Below are 22,699 nucleotides of genomic sequence, written 5' to 3'. Positions count from 1 at the left end.
TCTGGCAAGATGAAATTTGAGCAAAGACCTGAAGAAGGTTGGGGAATAAGGTAAGCATATATCTAATGGAAGAGTGTTTTAGGCAGCTCTATCATGGTACGTTGATACTGTGGGGCAGGTCAGCCTGTGGTCAAATTTTGATCCTTTCATTTCCTTACCTTGGCAGAGTTCATAAGTTTAACTGCATCAGTTTCTTCAAATAGGCAGTATATCTTGTGGGTTTCTTTGAATATTAATGGATTAATAACTTAAAACCCTATACTGGCACATACTAAGTACTCTGGAATTTAATTAGTTGCTATTATTGGTAGAGAAAACAGCAAGAGTGAACAAGCCTAAGACAGAAATGTACTATTCTAGGGCCCATAAGGAAACTATTGGCAGAAAATGGGTATAGGAACTGGGATGAATAGAGAAGAGACTAGGAATGAAGGTAGAGAGGTTGCATAGAGGCAGATCATTCAGGGTCTTGCAGACCAAGGTAAGGATTTGGATTTAACTTTGAGTATTAAGTAAAACAACTCAGAAATTTAAAGCAGAAGTGTGATATGATCTCTTCAGCTTTATGCATATGTGAATGGGTTCACTGTGTCTTCAGTAACTGGAGTTCTATGTAGGTAGGTTCAACATGTCTAATATCTGTTACCAAAAAAATCCATAAACTTCAGTTTCTTTATCTCTAATAATGACTCAGTATCATTAGTAGCTCTATGGTACAGCTGTTTAAATAATAAAATGATATAAGGCATGTAATGAGCCAGAATTCTATGTTACCAGGCTTCTTTTGCTGTGGCAACGTTCATGGATCACTGCGTTGATTATTGGCTGCTGAGTCCACCACATACCTTAGTGACTTAAAGCAATCACACATTACTATCTGTACTCAGTTGAGCAGTTCTGTTGTTTTTGCTTTGGGTCTTTTATGTAGTCGTAATCAGATGGTGACTGGGATGTCCAAGATGATTCTACATATTTGCCTGCCTCCAAGACAAAAGGGCTAGAGATTTAGGATCACCTGGGATGTTGAAATGGCTAGATCTCTTTCTGTGTAGTCTCAGGGCCTCTTCGTTTCCATTTGATTTCTCCACACACTCTATCCACAGGTGTCTAAAACAAAGAAAGACTTCTTACTAGTTAGCTCAAGGCTCCCCAAAGTGCAAAAGCTGCCTGCTGTGCCTTCTTAAGATTTAGTCCCATAGTTGGCACTGTGTTACCTCTGCTCTCTCTGTAGGTTAAAGTAAGTCTCGGAGCCAGATCAATTTCACTATGGCAAGAGACCATAAGAGAAGATGAATACCAGGTTTTGCAGTTCATTAGAGGCCATCTCATGACAAGAGCTGCCACAGTCATTAGGTACTCCGAGTTCTCTTCCTTCCTCAGGGCATATTTAGAACATCAGTGTTCACTATTCCTAGGATTATACAATACTGAGGAGGAGGTTAAAATGCCCATGAGTATTTTATTTTATTTATCTTATTTTATTTCAATTTATTTTATGTTGACATACACCTAGAGGACACATTCTTTGATGATTAGGTAAACTCAAAAAAAAAAAAAAAAAGAAGAAAGAAAGAAAAGTAAAAGCTATGTCAAAAAGCTGTTTGGTGGGGTGCCTGGGTGGCGCAGTCGGTTAAGCGTCCGACTTCAGCCAGGTCACGATCTCGTGGTCCAGGAGTTCGAGCCCCGCGTCAGGCTCTGGGCTGATGGCTCGGAGCCTGGAGCCTGTTTCCGATTCTGTGTCTCCCTCTCTCTCTGCCCCTCCCCCGTTCATGCTCTGTGTCTCTCTGTCCCAAAAATAAATAAAAAACGTTGAAAAAAAAATTAAAAAAAAAAAAGCTGTTTGGTAAATGTACACAAAATTATTACACAATGACCAGAAAAATGACAATAAAACCCAAATAACTTAAAAGTACAATTACTTGTATTTGTCTTCCCCATGCCACTCCCTCAAAATGCATGTACATTACTCACCTGTCAACATCACCCCGCACGTTAAAGACAATCTGTTTAAAATTATCTTTTACTACAACTAAAATAAAGTCAGAAAAGAAGACCAACATAGTTACTCTTTTTTAATGCTGTATATTGGTTGCAGAAACTTTTAGAGTCAGTATGTCCTTTCTTATCTCTTAAAACTTAATGCACAAAGGTATAATCTAATTTTAATTTTTCAAGATGCCAACTTTTATTTTCAAGCATAAAATGGTGCCCTGGTTTCCTGAAAGAACTTTTTTTTTCACCTTTTATAAGATATCAAAATGGTCTTATAAGAAAGTGCATGAGCCCAGCTTGCCAAATTACTATATCAAATAATAATAATGAACCTTTTTATGGTCACCCACAGTGAGCTACCTGTGCTGAAGAACAGCTGCATAAATGTATTCGCTACCTGATGGGCTCGAATAAAAGAAAACTGGTATCTTCAATTCCTCATCAGAAGACCACTGCAGACTAATCTGATGAAGGAAGGAAGTCTATAGAGAAAAGCTGAATGGAAAGGTAAAGTACTCCATAGGATATACTGTTTCCTTTAAATGTCAGGAGAGGGACTAACACATTTCTTTTTCTTGTGGACCAATATGGGAGAATAGAAGCAAATGGTAACTGATCTAGACATTCTATTTTTACCATAAAAATTAGAAGTTTTCATGTTGACTGATTTCAGTAAAGCCATTTTTTTCCTGAATGCTAAAATACTGACACCTTGAAAAAAGACTGACCTAAGGTTATTATATCAGTAATGTTAATAAAAACTCTCAATTTATTCATGGCATAACCTATGATGAAAAAATAGATAAAATGTTTGACAGAAGAGTAATGGTTATAAGCAATTATAGGACATAAGTAATTACAATGATAACTTGAGATATTAATGATTTTAAAATTTTTACTTGATATCATTATGGGGAAAAGTATGTTTATATTGTTAATATAAATAAAATAAAATGGAGACCAGCCTTGAAGATGCCCCAAACAGACAAAATCCAGGTAAGCCACATAAGCAAAACTTAATCTAGCTTATTTCATGAATGTAAGAGTAACATTTCTTTTAAATGCCTCTGATAATTATCAATGAAACTTAAGTCATTTCCTAAATGATAAAAGATAATCACATTTGTCCCACCCCCTGCCTCTGGATACTTTCCATTGTAATAACCAATTGTTGTAAAGATTAAACAACTTTCTCATTTCTGCATTATAAGTCTTCCTATAAGGGCATACCTCTGAGCTTCATACAAACTTCCGGTTTGAAATCTTACTGTTTGTGAATTTATTCCCTGCCCAATATAATATTCATGTCAAGTAAAGGTTTCTGAATTTGCTTTGGAGTAGATACACAAATAGTATATTCAAGCGGCATATTCTTTTTGTATTTGCCCATTGATTAGTTTAATGGTTAAATTATAGTCAAGGAAATTTTTAAATACTCATATAAACAAACTTAAGGAAAAAAAATCTATGTAAGTGTATTTCACTGATATATATGGTTTATAAAAACAAAGTAGCAGCTGGGGCACCTGGGTGGCTCAGTCGGTTAAGTGTCTGACTTCAGCTCAGGTCATGATCTCGTGGTCCGTGAGTTCGAGCCCTGCGTCAGGCTCTGGGCTGATGGCTCAGAGCCTGGAGCCTGCTTCCGATTCTGTGTCTCCCTCTCTCTCTGCCCCTCCCCCATTCATGCTTTCTCTCTGTCCCCAAAATAAATAAACATTAAAAAAAAAATTAAAACAAAAAACAAAGTAAATTTGTCCTAAGCTATGAAGACATGTCAATTTTATTTTTTCTCGTTGCTAAACACAAACACTCGACAAATCGCAGAGATTACTTTTCTCATTCTTTTCAATACCCTTAAAAATACTGCTGAACCAGGAACCACATAAACTCTGTGAAAGTAAGTTTATCCAATATATGTAGCCATATAGTAACTTATTGCTAGATGTAAAATAAGATTTCTATCATCGAAAGACAGTTAATTGTAGTAGTCTATTTATTCCCAGCACTATTTATTGAAGAGACAGCTTTACCCAATTTTATATTCTTGCCTCAATGTCATCAATTAATTGAATATATAAAAATGAGTTTACTTCTGGGTTCTTTCTTCTATTCCATTGATGTATGTGTCTATTTTTGTGCCACTACCATACTGTTTTGATTATTATAGCTTTGTAGTATATCTTGAAGTCTGGGATTGTGATACCTCCAATTTTATTCTTCTTACTCATAATTATTTTGGCTATTCAGGGTCTTTTGTAGTTCCATACAAATTTTAGGATGATTTTTCTAGTTTTGTGGAAAATACTATTGGCATTTTGATAGACATTGAATTGAATCTGTAGACTTCTTTGGGTATATTAGATGCTTATGTATATCCTCTGATTCCTATTATTGTGCAATGGAGTAAAATGGAAATGAATAAACATTAGTGTTGCCCAATATAATAATAAATGCAAAAAAAGCATCAGTTGAAATAGGTGAGTTGAAGTAGAGGTAGCTTTTGGAGGCTCAACAACAGAGGAAGAGCTGAGAGCCCTTGATCCCTTCACTGAACTTGGCATCCAGATTCTTGAAAAGCCCCAGTCCTTACTGATATGATGTACTGTTCTCACTGTGCTCTGAGCCATATACGTGCTGAAATGTTCAGTTGTCTTTTTGCAGGTACCCAAGTGCATTTAGGGCACCTGATACAGTGGGCATCCTGTTCGGAGATATTTTCAAGGAACATACAAAAGGCAGGATCTCTCTCTCTCTCTCTCTCTCTCTCTCTCTCTCTGTGTGTGTGTGTGTGTGTAAGTGGTAGCCAGAGCTGAGGATGGTCTCTGAACTTGGAAGCAGCACTGTTATTCAAACTTTCTCTTACCCTAAATGATAAGCTCCACTTCAGCTCTCAGCCTAATTGGCCAGAGAGGAGATCTGCATGAATTCACAGATGCAGTTATAACTAGTTAAGCTCACAGTCTATGACATAATTCTTATATTTGGAGGTTTCTCTCTTTCACATACACACACAGAGAAGGTGCATAAGCCTTTAGAAGGTACATAAACTACCTGTGTCCCAGTTGGATGGAGTTATCATAAAGACCTTCTCCATTTCATACCCAGATTAATTTTTTTTTTGTCATAAGAGCCCTCACTAGAAATAAGCTCCATGGGGAAAACACTTTTTAATCTCTTATTTTCTTAATTGCTGTCACTCCAAGACTTAGAACAGTGCTTTATGCATGATAGTTTCTTAACAGTTATTAATCGTATGTATTGATGAAGAAGTGTCTCAAAACTGAGCGTAAAATGACTGGTTATTGGAGTGTAGAAGGAATGTCAAGGGAGAGAATTCCATGAGCTGGGAATCAAAGGATGTTTCAGAAAACAGTCATTAGAGCTTTGCTGGCCATTAATATTTATTTAAAATTAATGTTTATCATTTTATAATTACTCACATGTCTTTATTTCACTCTTAACTATTGAAACTCTCCTTGTGTATAAATTCCTCTAGCATCTTATATTTCATAAACACTCAGACTATTCAAGTATATCCTGCATTAGAGAATGTCATCATTTGCCTTACTCAAAGTACAAAGTGCTTGAAAATTGTATTTCACTTCTTCACCACCCTACTTCTCTATGCAAACTACCCACTCATGCTTCCTGTAGTTGTATTATTGTTAAATATACCACATTAATCCAAGAGTCCCAGACCTTAAACTGAAAGCCTCTGAACTCTTAATTAAACCTGGTCTGGATTTACAAAAGGCCTCACTCTGACTGTTGATGGCATTGGTCTGTGGGTGGGGTGGATAGAGGGTGCATATTAGCTTGTCAAATCCTATGAAATTCTTATTGGTAGAATTTTGTATGATATATTTCAGGGAAGGGTAATCTTCACAGAATATGCATTCAGCATTATCATATAGCCTATACATTTCACTCCCCAAAAGAAATGTTTGTATCAACTATCTCCTTATGAGGCCTAATTATCATGCTATACAAAATGTACAATTTAACAGTAAAGATTTGATAGTTCATACACATTCTAAATGCTGTTTTATTCATATACCCCATTGATTTCAACAATATAGAGAATATTAATCTACCCATTAGCCTGATTGTTGAGGGGGCCATAGAATATATCTAAAATGGTTCATATCTTTGTGTGTTTTACTGGATAGCTTTTACTTTTATGCCATGTCCTTTCACTCAAGAAGGAAGGGAGAAAGAAAATTGAGTGTAAATCCAAAATATTGTGTATTTATAAACACACCTATTTATTTCTAGCCAATTTATCTATCATTGTAGAGGTAAATACTTAATGTTTTTTCTACATTCTCTTTAAGTTTTTTAAACTCTTTATTCAAAAGTTTCTTAAGCTCAAAGCCACAAAAGAAGTCAAAATTCATTATATATTCTTCAGATTATCATTAATAAACCAGTTTATTTTGCATTAGGCTGTCAGTTTTAATCTGTATCTCTCTAGATGTGGAAAAATAAAAATCAATAGAAATGAGATATTAGAAGTATAATTTCAGTTGATTTCCAGTTCTTTCCTTTTGAATAAATTGTGAAATGAGTGTGTTATAAATAATTTTATGTATCTGATAAATGATTAACTGGTATTAAAAATAAAGCAAGCATAATGTTTGTAAGTAAATAAAAAGTGAGCACATTTGACATAAAGATCTACTTCTTTTAACTTCCTAAACGTGACTGGCATTTCAGTCATCCATTTAAAGCAGGTGAATAAACAAAAATTATGTTTAATGGGTAAACTATGTCTTCTCTATATAGCCAACAATTTATACCTATGATAGTCCTGAAATAGTTTGCCAAGGGTAGAATAGAATGATGAAGGCATGACTTTATTGGCCCTCATCTTTATTGTAGGTCAGAGAACATTCTACCTCATTGAGATTCAAAAAGTTTGAATTAACATCTTCCTCCATCCTTGGCCTACCTGTCAACTTCCCTGCTCCCACCACCCACTAAATTTGTCTTGGATCTTTAATGTGTCAGAAAAAAATCTAATGTATAGTCAATTCTTCATGAACACTGAACTCTTAGTGTTATTATTGCATCTGTTTACTTGGAGCAATTGTACATGCTCGATGGATATATGAACAAATGAAGAGTATACAAAGCATGATTTGAATTTAGTAAACATGCAAACAAAATAATGTCATGCATTTTTAGAATCTGAACTCCCCAAAGTATCCGTCAAAGTGAATAATAGTAATATAAAAATATTTCGTGAAAATAGGTGGGAGAGATGAAAAGATAAAATACCTATTTAGGTAGTAGTAAAAAAGTAACAATATTGTGAAGTTATTTTTAACTCAGTTAAGCACATAACTTTCCTTTTCAAATGTTGGTTCATATTTAGTGCTTATAATAGGATATATTTCAGTCATACTAGAATTCTACATTTGTACTTTTTATGGTAATTTCATGTTAACCCATGATCCTACTGATTACATTATTTTCCTTCAAATTATTAGACTAATTTGCTAAAGGAATTTCAAATGTGACTTTGGGTTAATTAATTAAATTATAATAAGAAGAAAGTTTAAAGACCCCTGTGAATAACCAACCATATTTTCAAATTAGAACCTTAATTAAAATGTTATGGTCTAGTAATTACAGACTCATTAGTTAAATCCCCCATAGTGTTTTATAATTATTTTGAAGTTATCATATTTATTTCTGTACTCCATACTTTCCCCTCATGTCCTCCATTTAATGTAGAAAAAAATTAGAACATTATACTTACATTGAATCATCACCATGCCCAACGTACAGGTCACATAGTCACTATTTATTTTTCTTTTATAAGCAACATCACTTTCAGCAACAGAATCACGCTGAGTAATTTAAAAGTATCCACTAATTATTTGGATAAAACCCTTCAAAACAATTAAAGGATAGCAAAATAGTTGTCACGGACAGGGAAGGAGATCTAGACTAGGACTAATAAATCAGCACTTAATGTTTTACTGCCAGTTGATTTGCTCTCCTCTTCCTGTCTCTCTCTGACTCTCTCTGTCTAGTTAGTGATCCCTATCTCTCAATTTTTTTTAATTTCAGTTATAGTAATGCTGGTGTTTGACACCAAATTAGTTCAGCAAGAGAAACAGTTAAATTATTCAATAAATTACTTGGACACTAGGTCAAGCTTCAAATTTACCACTTACTCTATATAGTCAGTGAACTATATCTTTTGAACTTGGTTTACTTTTAAACTTTTAAAACAAATGGACACTTAAACCACAATCAAGGAATTTGAATCTAGAAAAATATTTGATAACAATATCACTTTTCAATCACTTCACAAATTATCTTGGATTTGGGAAGAAAAGACTAATCTTGAAATTTGTAGACTCTAAAAGTGAATTTGAATTCTTCAACTTACTATCCTATGGTCACTGCTAATGTCATTTAGACTCTGAGACATGATTCTTTGTCTTATAATGGAAAATGGTTAACCAGTTAGCCCCTAGTCCAACCAATAAGAGATGGAAAACACAAAAACTTCAGGTTTAGAGTGCATATGTAAGTATGTGCACATGCACACTCATAAGGAAAGGAAGTTGATATTTTGTTTTTGTTTGCTAATATTTTATTAAAAATGCTCCTGAAACATCCAGCTGGTTGTTGGAGTTCAATAAAATGGGAATGGTTATAGATTTACACTTTGGAAGGGTATATAAAGATGGTATTTAACCTCTGAGTGAATAATGCCTGCACCAGGAGTTCTAAATCAGTGTTTTATGTATCTGTGTAACTTAAATGCAAAAAAAAAAAAAGTACTTGAGCCACACTCCAAACCAATTAAATAAGAATTTCTGGAATAACACCCTGGAATTTACATATTATATTAGGCTTACAGTGGTCCTTATTTATGTGACTCTGGTTGAGAACTATTGACAGTGAGGACAAAATAAAAATAATACTAAAAGTGATAATAACAAAAAAACGATAGTAATGATTAAAGGCTTAGAGTGGAACCTTAATAATATCTAAAATTTCAGTAGTGGAAAGAGTAATACAATACAATGAGGATAGCAAAAATATAAGTACATAACTTTAGGAGGGGTGACAGGAGCAGAATCACCATAGGCCAAAAGGAAAGTGTTTTAAAAGATTGTGGAAGAGTCAGCATTCTCAATTCTTGCAAATGCTTCAAGCAATATAAAGACTGAGAAATGTCCAACGGATTTGTCCACAGGAAGCTATTTATTCAGAAGATATTTAGAGGCATAGTGGCAACAGAAATCTGACTTAAATAGGTACTAGTGAACAAATGGTGTGACAAGGTAGATGTGTAGCATAAAGTTCTTTTAGAAATGGAAGTAAACTTTGTTAACACATAAAAAGTAAGAAAGATTTGAAGATCAAGTTGAGTCCCATGTCATTATGTTGTAGTAGAACTGGTCACAGAGATTTCAAGAAAAATGTGAATACAATAGAAGGTCTAAATAGAGACATACAGAAATGAGATTTTGATTTTACAAAGATGATTCTATCTGCTTTGTAGAAAATGATTCAAATGGGGCAAGAATTGAAGTAGGAAATCATTTAGAAGACTAATATAGTCTGAGTCAGAGGTTAAGTAGGGTGGGCTGAATCAGAGTAGCAGTTGTATAAAAAGAAGAAAATAACACAAGCAATGTGTATCTTGGATATAAAATCAATAGAGTTTATTTTTTTGATGTTGTAGAAATCTTCAGGTGTGTGATATAGCTGAAAAGACCTCCATTTGTGTGTGTGTGTGTGTGTGTGTGTGTGTGTGTTTTATAAAATTTATTGTCAAATTGGTTTCCATACAACACCCAGTGCTCATCCAACAGGTGCCCTCCTCAATACCCATCACCCACTTTCCCCTCTCCCCCACCCCTCATCAACCCTCTGTTTGTTCTCAGTATTTAAGAGTCTCTTATTGTTTGCTTAATTCCCTCTGTGTAACTTTTTCCCCCCCTTCCCCTCCACCCTGGTCTTCTGTAAAGTTTCTCAGAATCCACACAGGAGTGAAAATATATGGTATCTGTCTTTCTCTGCCTGACTTATTTCACTTAGCATAATACTCTCCAGTTCCATCCACATTGCTACAAATGGCCAGATTTCATTCTTTCTCATTGCCAAGTAGTATTCCATTGTACATATAAACCACATCTTCTTTATCCATTCGTCAGTTGGTAGACATTTAGGTTCTTTCCATAATTTGGTTACTGTTGAAAGTGTTATAAACGTTGGGTTACAAGTGCCCCTATGCATCAGCACTCCTGTATCCCTTGGGTAAATTCCTAGCAGTGCTATTGCTGGGTCATAGGGTAGATTTATTTTTAGTTTTTTGAGGAACCTCCACACTTTTCCAGAGTGGCTGCACCAGTTTGCATTCCCACCAACAGTGCAAGAGGGTTCCCAGTTCTCCACATCCTCTCCAGCATCTATAGCCTCTACTACACAGCTGTAATCATCAAGACAGCACAGTATTGGCACCAAAACAGACACATAGGCCAATGGAATTGAATAGAGACTCCAGAATTGGACCCACAAAGTATGGCCAACTAATCTTTGACAAAGCAGGAAAGAATATCCAATGGAAAAAAGACAGTCTCTTTAACAAATGGTGCTGGGAGAACTGGGCAGCAACATGCAGAAGAATGAAACTAGAACACTTTCTTACACCATTCACAAAAATAAACTCAAAATGGATAAAGGACCTGAATGTGAGACAGGAAACCACCAAAACCCTAGAGGAGAAAGCAGGAAAAAACCTCTCTGACCTCAACTGCAGCAATTTCTTACTTGATACATCTCTAAAGGCAAGGGAGTTAAAAACAAAAATGAACTTTTGGGACCTCATCAAGATAAACAGCTTCTGTACTGCAAAGCAAACAATCAACAAAACTAAAAGGCAACCGACAGAATGGGAAAAGATATTTCCAAATGACATATCGGATAAAGGGCTAGTATCCAAAATCTATAAAGAACTTACCAAACTCTACACCCGAAAAACAAATAATCCAGTGATGAAATGGGCAGAAGACATGAATAGACACTTCTCTAAAGAAGACATCCAGATGGCCAACAGGCACATGCAAAGATGCTCAACGTCACTCCTCATCAGGGAAATACAAATCAAAACCACACTGAGATACCACCTCATGCCAGTCAGAGTGGCTAAAATGTGTTTTGTAACCAAATAAGTAGGTAAGTAACCAAATAAGTAGATAGTGGCACCATTCACTATGGTCAGGAGAAAATTCCAGGCAAGAAAATTATAGAAATATATACACTAAGTCTTACATAAACTTACAGATGAAGCAATCAGTAGATATTTTAAAGAAACAGGAATTGATATTGCAAACATAATTGCATGCATTCTAGGTAATTCTCTGGTTTCCTGTAGGAAAAGAATAAAAACCCTACAGATACTCCACCATGAAGTATTGAATAAAAGTAAGAGTAAACTTTAAGAGTTCTGGGAATCACAACAGTCACCCACATTTGGGAATATTGATGCTTTTGAATTCCTGAATTGTGCAGAAGTTTTTCTGGTTAGATAACAGCTAAACAAAGAATTCTGTTGAAGTGAAGAAATATCTTTGTATGATTTGTTATGGTCAATTACAATTCTTGGATAGAGAATATAGTTGGTTCATATGTTTTTTATCCACTCTGTCAATCTTGCCTTTTGTTGATATATTTAGGTCATTTACTTTAAAGGTAATTAGTGTGTTAGGGCTAAAATCTATAATTTTTTTGTTTTCTGTTTGTTTTCTGTTTCTCATTCTCTTTTCTTGTCTTTCTGTTGAGTTACTTGAATATATTCTTAGGATCCCATCTTGATATATATATATATGTACTTGATATATATATATATGTACTTGATATATATATATATGTACTTGATATATATATATATGTACTTGATATATATATATATATATATATATAGCGGTTTTGAGTGTATCTTTTTGTATGTTTTTGTATGTGTCTTCCATTTTGAATTTGTGTTTGTGTAGATGTGAAGTATGTAACTCTTACTTCAACTTAGTTGCTTTTACCTTCCCTACTAGTAAATATCATAGTCTTAAGAATCATATAGTGTCATAATTTTTAATGCAATCACCTATGTGATTTATAAAACTTATTAAAAGGAAAGTCTATTATATATAACCACATTTTTGTTCTTTCTGTTGTTTTTTCTCTCTTCAATGTTCCAAACTTTCTGCTTCTATCATTTCCTTTCTGTTCTAAGAATTTCCATTAGCCAGTCTTTAAAGGAAGTTCTGTCAACAAAGTATTTTATTTTATTTAATTTTTACATTTAATTTATTTTGAGAGAGAGGGAGAGACAGAGAGTGAAGGAGGGACAGAGAGAGGGAGAGAGAGAGAGAATCCCAAGCAGGCTCTGCACTGTTAGTGAAGAGTTCCACGGGGGGGTGGTCTCGAACCCACGAACTGTGAGACCATGACCTGAGCTTAAACCAAGAACTGGATGCTTAACCGACTGAGCCAGGTGCCCCTCAACAGATTTTTAAAAAGTATTTATTCAGTTTTGAGTGAGAGAGAGAAAGAGATAGAGACAGAGATCACAAGCTGGGGAGGGGAAGAGAGAGAGGGAGACACGGAATCCAAAGCAGGCTCCAGGATCCATGGTGTCAGCACAGAGCCCCACGTAAGGCTCCAACCCAGGAACCACGAGATCATGACCTGAATTGGAGTCTCAGATGCTTAACCAACTGAGCCACCCTGGTGCCTCTCAAAAGAGTATTTTAGTATTTAGATCTAGTTGTCTAAAATATCTACTCTTAGTAGGTTATATAATGATTAGCTGCAGCTTTTTTATTCGGAATACTAAATTAGTTGCTTCTACCACCACATTGGGAATAAAATTTCTCACTATTTTTGCTTTTCTCGATGTATTCTCCCATGTTTAAACATCCAGTGTTCCAGCACCAGGGTAGCTCAGTCAGTTAAGCATCAGACTCTTGAATTCTGTTCAGGTCATGGTCTCGCAGTTCATGATATTGAGCCCTGTGGTGGGTGCTGCTCTTGGCAGCATGGAGCCAGCTTGGGACTCCCTTTCTCCCTCTCTCCCTCTCTGCCCCTTCTCTACTCTCTTTTTCCCTGTCTCTCTAAAATAAATAAATAAACTTTAACTAAATATTCAGTGTCACAAACTGAATTTTTTTTTTTAAATTTTTTTTTCAACGTTTTTATTTATTTTTGGGACAGAGAGAGACAGAGCATGAACGGGGGAGGGGCAGAGAGAGAGGGAGACACAGAATGGAAACAGGCTCCAGGCTCTGAGCCATCAGCCCAGAGCCTGACGCGGGGCTCGAACTCACGGACCGCGAGATCGTGACCTGGCTGAAGTCGGACGCTTAACCGACTGCGCCACCCAGGCGCCCCCTGAATTTGTTTTTAATATTTGTTTGTAGACAAACACAAAAGACTAATTTTTCATGTTTTTAAATGTAAAAATTATGTGAAAAGTGATCTTTTTACTCAATATTGGTTCTTTTGTGTGCCAAAAATCAATTTCAAAATTTTTAAAGTGTCTTGAGATGAAAAGGGATTTTGCACTTAATATGGCTGCACACAATTAGTTCTATCTTGTATTAGAGCTAATATAATTCATACTTATATATGAAAGATTTTTTAAAAATCAACTAAATTTATGTATGCCAAGAGGTAAAAGGGTATACGCCAAGAGGTATAGTTACAGACACTGAGGTCCACTGTATTGACCTTCATGGATCCATAAGCATTGAATTGAAACAAAACATTTGAATATTGAATATTGAAAATTGAAAAAAAATGAGGCATTGACATTTTGTTAATAAATCAATTTACTTTTGATGAATAATTAATACAGCATCCCAGCCATGCTATAAATACAAACGATATCCCACTGAATAAGTACAATAAACAAGAAAGTCTGAATAACTGTTGTATGGCAAAATAATCAATATGTAGGAAAACGACTTTACATCACTGAATATAAATTAATAAGAGAAATACAGACACCAAATATGTAAAAATTGGAATCCAGAAAAGTAAGCATCTCAGAATTCTTATGGATAACTGAAAATCTTTGACAACTTGAATAGACTTTTTTCTCTTTTCTTTTTCTTTTCTTTTCTTTCTTTTCTTTTCTTTTCTTTTCTTTTCTTTTCTTTCCTCTTTCTTTCTTTCTTTCTTTCTTTCTTTCTTTCTTTCTTTCTTTCTTTCTTTTCTTTTCTTTTCTTTTCTTTTTTTGTATTATGGGAAGGAGGCAGGGCCCTTCCCATGTGGAAGTGAAAACATAAAGCTGCAAAATCCAAAACCTAAATCCTTACTTAAAAAATAAACTTCAGTAAAATTGAATCCACAAGGAGATAAGTAGAGAAATCACCTGTCTCAAACTGTGAGTAGTTGGAGAGTAGGGGAAAACAGTTTGCTACCCAAAGATAAAATTACCTCAGATCCAATAATCCTGGAGGCAAGGAGTTATTTTAAAACAGTCTTTGGTTGTTAGGAAGCCTGGAACCTAGTAAAGCAAGCAAAATTCTCTCCAGAGGACTTCTTTCTTCCAAGATTTGCCACAGGTGAAGTTTGATCACACAGGATTATACAACCAAAAATGTCAGAATGCATGGTGAAGCAAGAGTCCACAATGGAGTGCGGGCAGAACAATAACCAGAGGAAGTAGTTATGGAATTATCAGATACAGAGTAAAATACACGCACACACACACACACACACACACACACACACACAAGCAACTAAGACACTCTTTCAAGTGTATGCCAAAATAAGTTACCTGGAAGAGTGTTTATGGGAGCAAATACATTGGAAATTGAAAATATGGGTCAGAGTGCAGTGCTTACTTCATCTTGCTAATGACAACCATGTATTTTTCCTCAGCCATCCTTCTCATCCTTCCTGTTACACCCCCTCTTCTCCATCATTTCAGGAGAGGATTGGTATAGGGAAACTTGGCAATTGTGCATATTGTGTCTGCAATTTTATTTCATAATGCCTGAAATACCATAAGAAAACCATTTGCTTTCTTATAGGCTGAGGACTGAGCATTTAGTTCAGGAAAACAAAAGGTTCAGAGTAACAGAATCAAGATACTTGAATAAATAATAGCTGTGATGAGTTTGGCTGTGCTCAGTCTTATCAGAGAGGGATCTTAATTTTATCATCACAACCTGCTTTTCAGAAAAAGAAGAATAAATAAAGCTGTGATCAAGGATGAGTAATTAGGAAAATTGTTTCATGTATAGCCTGACATGTCATCTCCAGAGTAAATTTTAGAAATACTCTTTAGGAAAGTGATTTTAGATCTCACACAAAAAGGATTAAGATATCAAAAATATCTGAACACATGAAAGGGTTAACTGTCCTATGAATGAGACCTTTTCAATATTTACAGTTAGTAAACCATAAATATACAGTTGACATTTTCTTTCTCCTAAATGTTAGCGAGAAATTTTTAGTTTGCTCCCAAGGGGTTATTTTTTTAGAAATCTAATTTTATGTATGTTTCTATTTTCAGTTTTAATGTATTTTGAATAGAGATAACTATCAGAGATTATTAAATTTCTTCTTGGGGAATTAATTTACCAATATTTGTAATATAATATAATATAATATAATATAATATAATATAATATAATATAATATAATTAATACAGTATATTACTTTTCTGGTTTATATTGTAAATCCATGTGTACTTATATATACAGTGGATGTGTATTTATGAATAGTTGTGTGTGTGCCATTGTATATTTGCTTGTGGTTGTAGTTTTGTATATTTGGTTGTATTTGTGTTTCTGCTTAATTTAATTCATGATATTCTTTTGTAATATCTCAACTTTAAATTTGGCAACTTTGCTTTTAAACAATATTTAATAGTTTTTATTGCAGATTTGTTCTTCCCTGTGAAGGCTAGTTCTACTTTCTGAGAAGAAACTTTTCTTTTTAATCTTTTTGAAGATATGAATCACACAATTTCTATGTTCCTGTCCTACTCTGAACAATAAATCCAGTTCAAAGAAAGTTATTTCTTCAATGCTTTAGGGTAGTCTTCTTATATATCTTTCAATAGGACTTTTTTTTTTTTTTTGCTTTAGCTTCCTGCTTGTTATGTGTCTTCCTCTGCTGTGAAAAAGCATCACCAGACAGTTTTATTTTTTCCCCCTCTTTAATGGATTCTTTGTAACCCTCTCAATTCACTGGTGTTAGAAGAGTTTTATTCTGTTCCTCAAGAGTTTTCCTTCTAGCTATGCTGTTGTCACTAAAAAGTTTCATTGTCCAGGGTTTGTGACTGTTTTTTTCTTTGTTTCTTTGTTTCTTTCTTTGTTTCTTTTTTGTTTGTTTCTTTCTTTCTCTCTCTTTTCTTTCTCTCTCTTCTTTCTTTCTTTCTTCTTTCTTTCTTTCTTTCTTTCTTTCTTTCTTTCTTTCTTTCTTTCTTTCTTCTTGGCTAGGTTTTATCTAATAATAGGTAGAAATTAAATCAGAATTTTATTGTCTCATTTTCATCAGAGTTAGGAGAGAGAAATAATTAGAAATTGTTATGGCTATTATGATCTACAACTGACTCAAATATTATCCTAAAGAAGACACAAAGTTTAAGATTTTTATTGATAGAGGTTCAACTCTATACTCCATATAATCATAGCTTGAAATATTATTTTATATTTGGGAGGAATATAAAGGGAAAGAACACCTTCTTAAAGTCTGGTACAGAGTATCACGTATTGTCCCATTCTTGATGTATAAATGACCTGACATGTCACTGTTACCCACACCCTCAATTCTACTTCCAGAAAAGCTCTTTTTTCTTCCTGGAACGTTATATAGACCATTAGCAGGAATCTCTCTACTCACCTTTTGACTATTCTATGTCAACAATGTCATCTTTTGCTTCTGTCTGTATTCCAGAAAACTGAGGAGTACAAAAATCAAGTCAGTGAAGCTATTACTATAGATGAGGGATTGAACTCAAGAAATGAAGTCCCTGCAAAGAAAAAAAAAAGAAAATCTTATCTACAAATATATTTAGGGAACCAAAAGAGATAACGAATTTAAGGAATAGTTACATCAAAGATTTTTAGAAATAATATAATTTTTAGAAAGAATCACTTAACTGATATAAGAAGAAAAACAAAGATGTGGAAGAGAAGAGAGTTATTTCTAATTTTGAGATACTAAGTGTTTGGAATGTTGGTTATACATATAACTAAAATTGGATTTTTTGATGTTTATTTATTTTGAGAGAGAGAGAGAGAGAGAGAGAGAGAGAGAGAGAGAGCGCGCACATAGGCAGGGAAGGGCAGAGAGAGGGAGAGAAAGAATCCTAAGCAGGTTCCCTGCTGCCAGCATGGTGCCTGATGTGGGACTCAGTCCCACAAACTGTGAGATCATGACCTGAGCTGAAATCAAGAATTGGATGCTTAACCAACTAAGCCACCCAGGCACCCCCAACTAAAAATGTTTAAAGGGAAGCTGAAAAAAAAATCTAAACTGCTATTCAGTAGATATGACTGGATTAAAACAATTTTCATTTATGCGTTTATTAAATAAAACTTCTCCTTATCTATTCTCTATAGCTTTCAATATGTCCTAAAGCAAAAGGATCATCCAAGAAAGAATTTGTAGCACAAGGAATCTAGCATGTGTCCTTGCATTTAGCAGTTAGTTAACATCTTAAAAATAGTAAATCCATACACGGGCACCTGGGTGGCTCAGTTGGTTGAGCGTCCGACTCTTAATTTTGGTTCAGGTCATGATACCGAGGTTGTGGGATCAAGCTATTTGAGCTCTATGCTGAGCGTGGAGCCTGCTTAAGATACTCTCTCTCCCTGGGGCGCCTGGGTGGCGCAGTCGGTTAAGCGTCCAACTTCAGCCAGGTCAGGATCTCGCGGTCCGTGAGTTCGAGCCCCGCGTTGGGCTCTGGGCTGATGGCTCAGAGCCTGGAGCCTGTTTCCGATTCTGTGTCTCCCTCTTTCTCTTGCCCCTCTCCCGTTCATGCTCTGTCTCTCTCTGTCCCAAGGATAAATAAACGTTGAAAAAAAAAAAAAGATACTCTCTCTCCCTCTCTCTCTCTCTCTCTCCAGCCCCCAGGCCGCCCCTCTTCCTCTGCTTGCACCCTCTCTTTCTAAAACAAATAATAATAATAACAACAAGAACAATAATAAATCCATATAGAAGTACAAAATATTCTACCAAGAACTCTCAATAGCATCAAGGCTAATTTAAGCATCTATATCAGTGGCAATATCTGAAGATTTTTTTTATTGTCACTACAGGACATCTGCTCTGGGCATCTAGGGAATAGATGTCAAAAATGCTGCTAGACACTTTATAATGCATAGGGCAGTCCCCACACAAAGAATTATTAGTCCCAAATTTTACTAGTGCTTAAATTTAAAAATTTTGATCTATACTGATTTAGAAAAGTTATAGTGGAAGAAAAAGAAGGGGGAGGAGGAGAAAAAGAAGGCAGGGGAGTGGAAAAGGAAGAGGAAGAGAGAGGAGGGAAGGAGAGGAGAAGAAAGGTGAAGACAAAGAAGAGAGCCAGAGAAAGGGGAAGGGAAGGAAGAATAGAGAGATGAGGGGGAAGTGAGAAATTTTGTTGATATATTAAGGAAGGCATCAAAGACATTTTCCATTTGATTTCCAGGTTTCTTTCTTAGCATCTGTATATTTGGAAAATATTTCAATCCAGTTATGATCTAATGGAGGTACTGTATGTGATTATGTTCAGATATTTGAAAATCAAGAACTTATTTTCCTGGACTATCAAAATCTTGACGCATGAGTTAAATGCACCGGAAAACCAACTACAATTATATTATAATTACAGATTGGTGAGAAGAAAAAAAAAAGAAAAAAGCTTCCCAGTAATCATGAGTGTTCAATTTTGTACATAAATATTAGGAAAATGCCCAGATAGACACATTTAAGAACTTCTTAATTTCTTAATATTATTTCCCATGTAATTAATATGACTGATAATTATATTTAATAATTAAATATAATATAAGGAATTAATGAGTATACTTCATACATTAGCTTCATTCATAGCATTAATTGTATGTATTATTGACAGTTTTTTGTACATGGAAAGTACAAAAAAAGTACTTTTTTGTAAGTAAAGTAGTAGTTCTTTTGTAATCTGAGAACAACTACATTTGGTTAATGTATTACTATGAATCAACAGAAATAAGAGAATTTTTCAGAGATAACAGGATTTCCATGGTGAAGCTATCGATTTCATATTAATTCTAGTTAATAGCAATGCAAACTGATCTAAATGGTTCAAATAAATGTAATCTCAGGATATTAGCTGGTTATCATATTAATATGATGAGGAATAAATTAATCACTTTATTAGAAAAAACTGAATTTCATCAAGTTAACTAAAGTTACAAGTCCAAAATTGGGCTGTTTATTCTCTTAATTTTATAATACATATATTTTTATGAATTACATTTAAAGATACTTAAGTAAATTCTATTTTTAGAAAAAAGTCTTTAAGGGGACTGGTTTCAAAGTGAAAATTATTATATATTTTCAGGCTTAGAATTTGTTCAGAAAATTAGAGTGAAGAAAGTCTTAACATATAATTACATTTTAAGATTGCCATAATTATGAATTATGCATGTATTATCATCCTCAAAGTACATATTGAGATCACCTAATAATCTCTCCCTCAATTCATGTAATGTCATCTGTTTACAAATACAGTGAAATAACCTATAGAAACATAAATTTAGGGTGGCTCAGTTGGTTAAGCGTCGGACTTCAGCTCAGGTCATGATCTCACAGTTTGTGAGTTTGAGCCCTGAATCAGGCTTGCTGCTGTCAGTGCAGAGCCTGTCTTGGATCTTCTGTGCCCCTCTCTCTCTGCCCCTTCCCAGCTCGCACTCTCTCTCAAAAACAAATAAATCTTAAAAAGAAACATAAATTTAAAGTTTTTTTGTTTAGAAAGATAAAGTTTTTCTTTCACTGATAATAGTTTTTCTACTAAATATACTTCTATTTAATATAAAAAAAAACCGTGATACGTAAAAATTGAGAATTTTTGCAACCCAGAGACAAATAACTGTTATATTTTTAAAGTATAAACTAAAAAATTGAAAGATGCTTCTATTTTTGTTTTTTGTTATAAAAATATAGTAATATACCACTGTTTTAAATCTTGAAAGAGAATTATTGGGACCAATGGTCTCAGTAAAACCATAAATTTATTGGCCAACATTTGCAATCCAAAGAAGTCATGTGTCAACGTATATATAGTAATTCTTAACTGTTTCTCTCTCTCTCTCTTTCTCTTAAAAAAAAATTAAGACACTGTGTAAACTTACTGTCTGCCTTTGATAATTAATTCCAATTGTTAATTAGGGTCACTACTTTAAGATCTTAGAATGATTTGATATTTCTCCTTGTATGGTATATGCATCTTTTTTAATTTGATAAGTTATGTTACTTTTTTATGAATATAATTTATTGTCAAATTGGCTTACTACAACACCCAGTGCTCATCCCAACAAGTGCCATCTTCAATGCCCATCGCCCATTTTCCTCTCTCCCCAACACCCTCCATCCACCTTCAGTTTGTTCTCTGTATTTAAGAGTCTCTTGTGGTTTGCCTCCCTCCCTCTCTGTTTGTAACTATTTTTCTCCCCTTCCCTTCCCCCATTGTCTTTTGTTAAGTTTCTCAAGATCCACATATGAGTGAAAACATATATCTGTCCTTCTGACTGATTTATTTCACTCAGCATAATACCTTCCAGTTCCATCTACGTTACTGCAAATGGCATGATTTCCTTCTTTCTCATTGCCAAGTAGTATTCCATTGTATATATAAACCACATCTTCTTTATCCATCCATCGGTTGATGGACATTTAGGCTTTTTCCATAATTTGTCTATTGTTGAAAGCACTGCTATAGTCATTGGGGTACATGTGCCCCTATGAATCAGCACTCCTGTAACCCTTCGGTAAATTCCTAGTACCCTATTGCTGGGTCATAGGGTAGTTCTATTTATTTTTTTGAGGAACCTCCACACTGTTTTCCAGAGCAGCTGCACAAGTTATGCATCTTAATTGCTGGAGAAAAGGAGCAATTCAATCCATACCTTTGATATGATATGCCTAGGAAACAACATCTTTATTTTTTAACTGGTTAATATTGATTGCAAGGCAGTATGAAATCACAAGAAAAGAGAAAAGGAAAGTGAAGAACAACTATCATTAAGTTGGTAGGGAAGCACATTGAATCCTTTGATCTCTGATAGTTTTTTTTTTTTCCTCTTTTCCCAGCAATTTGAATGGGTGATTGGGTATGTGATTATGACATATCAGGGGCAAAAATGGGAGAGATTGTGCTGCACTGGGAAACAATTTCTTGTGGCCTATGAGGATTTCAAGCTACTTAGAATTTTAAATTGTATTTAAGTATTATATAATGTCTATCTTCAGTATAATCTTTAGATTCTCAAAGATAATACAAGCTTCCAATTTACTTCTAGACAGGGTTTTTTTTTTTCATTAAGTTATTTGGCACAATCACTGTGTGTGCTTATGCTTATTGTAATTATGTGTGTGTGTGTGTGTGTGTGTGTGTGTGTGTGTGTATGTGTGTGTGTGTATGACTTATTTTGAGGTTAGCACATGAAAGAAATTTAAAATAATGATAACTATTTTACCTATTTAATACTAGTTTGTTTTTAATTTAGTAATCTTAGTAGTTTCATATAATAGCAAAATTTATATCATATCAAAACTTTAGAAAGGTATGGACAACAATCTAATATTATGAAATTTTAAGTATATGAAAATAAATATTAATATCATTCACCAAATACAATTAGTTTATTAGTATATCACATATTGTAGCTAAATGTTTTTCTAGGTATTGAAAGTTGTTTGCTTTTCTGGAGATAAATAAATGTGTCAAGCCAGAAAATTATGACATATTTATATCCAACAGGAAGAATTCTGAATTTCATTAGTATTTTGAAGGTTTTGGAAATAATCTTGTGAAGAACTTTACTATATAATTCAGTGTCACAATCTCACATTTTGGCAAAAAACTGCAATCAGAAACTCAATAAAGTAGTATTGAATCTCTGTTATTTTTTTAGATGGATTAAATATTTGCAACTAACCTTTGTTTTTACAATTCAGGTCTCTGTGGCATTACAAAATTTGCCTGTGTTTGCATTTTCACTGTATAACAAATGCTTGCCCAGCAAGGAAAAAAACATACTACCAAACACCCTTGCCTAACATGTCTTATACTGAACATGATGATAATCTTAACCCTTTCTCTGAGGAAAATGTAAATACTAACAGTTCATATCTATATCTATATCTATATCTATATCTATATCTATATCTATATCTATATCTATATCTGTATCTGTATCTGTATCTGTATCTGTATCTGTATCTATATCTATATACCTATATCTATATCTATATATATCTATAGATATAGATATAGATAATTGAAACCTCAAGAAATTTTTCTATCTTATTTTTCTTTATCCCTAACTATATATTTTACAAAGAACTTATTTTCTCTCATTCTACTAAAATTGATATTTTTTTCCTGAAACATTATTTTTATTCATGAATTGAAAAGTAGTTTTCAAATATGTAATCTTAACATTTGGGCAAATTTCCTTTCATTTGTCCTGTTCT

This window comes from Prionailurus bengalensis, chromosome A1, assembly GCF_016509475.1.
Source record: "Prionailurus bengalensis isolate Pbe53 chromosome A1, Fcat_Pben_1.1_paternal_pri, whole genome shotgun sequence".
Lineage (NCBI taxonomy): Eukaryota > Metazoa > Chordata > Mammalia > Carnivora > Felidae > Prionailurus > Prionailurus bengalensis.
The sequence above is the reverse complement of the archived record's forward strand: the minus strand, read 5'-3'. Positions refer to the sequence as shown.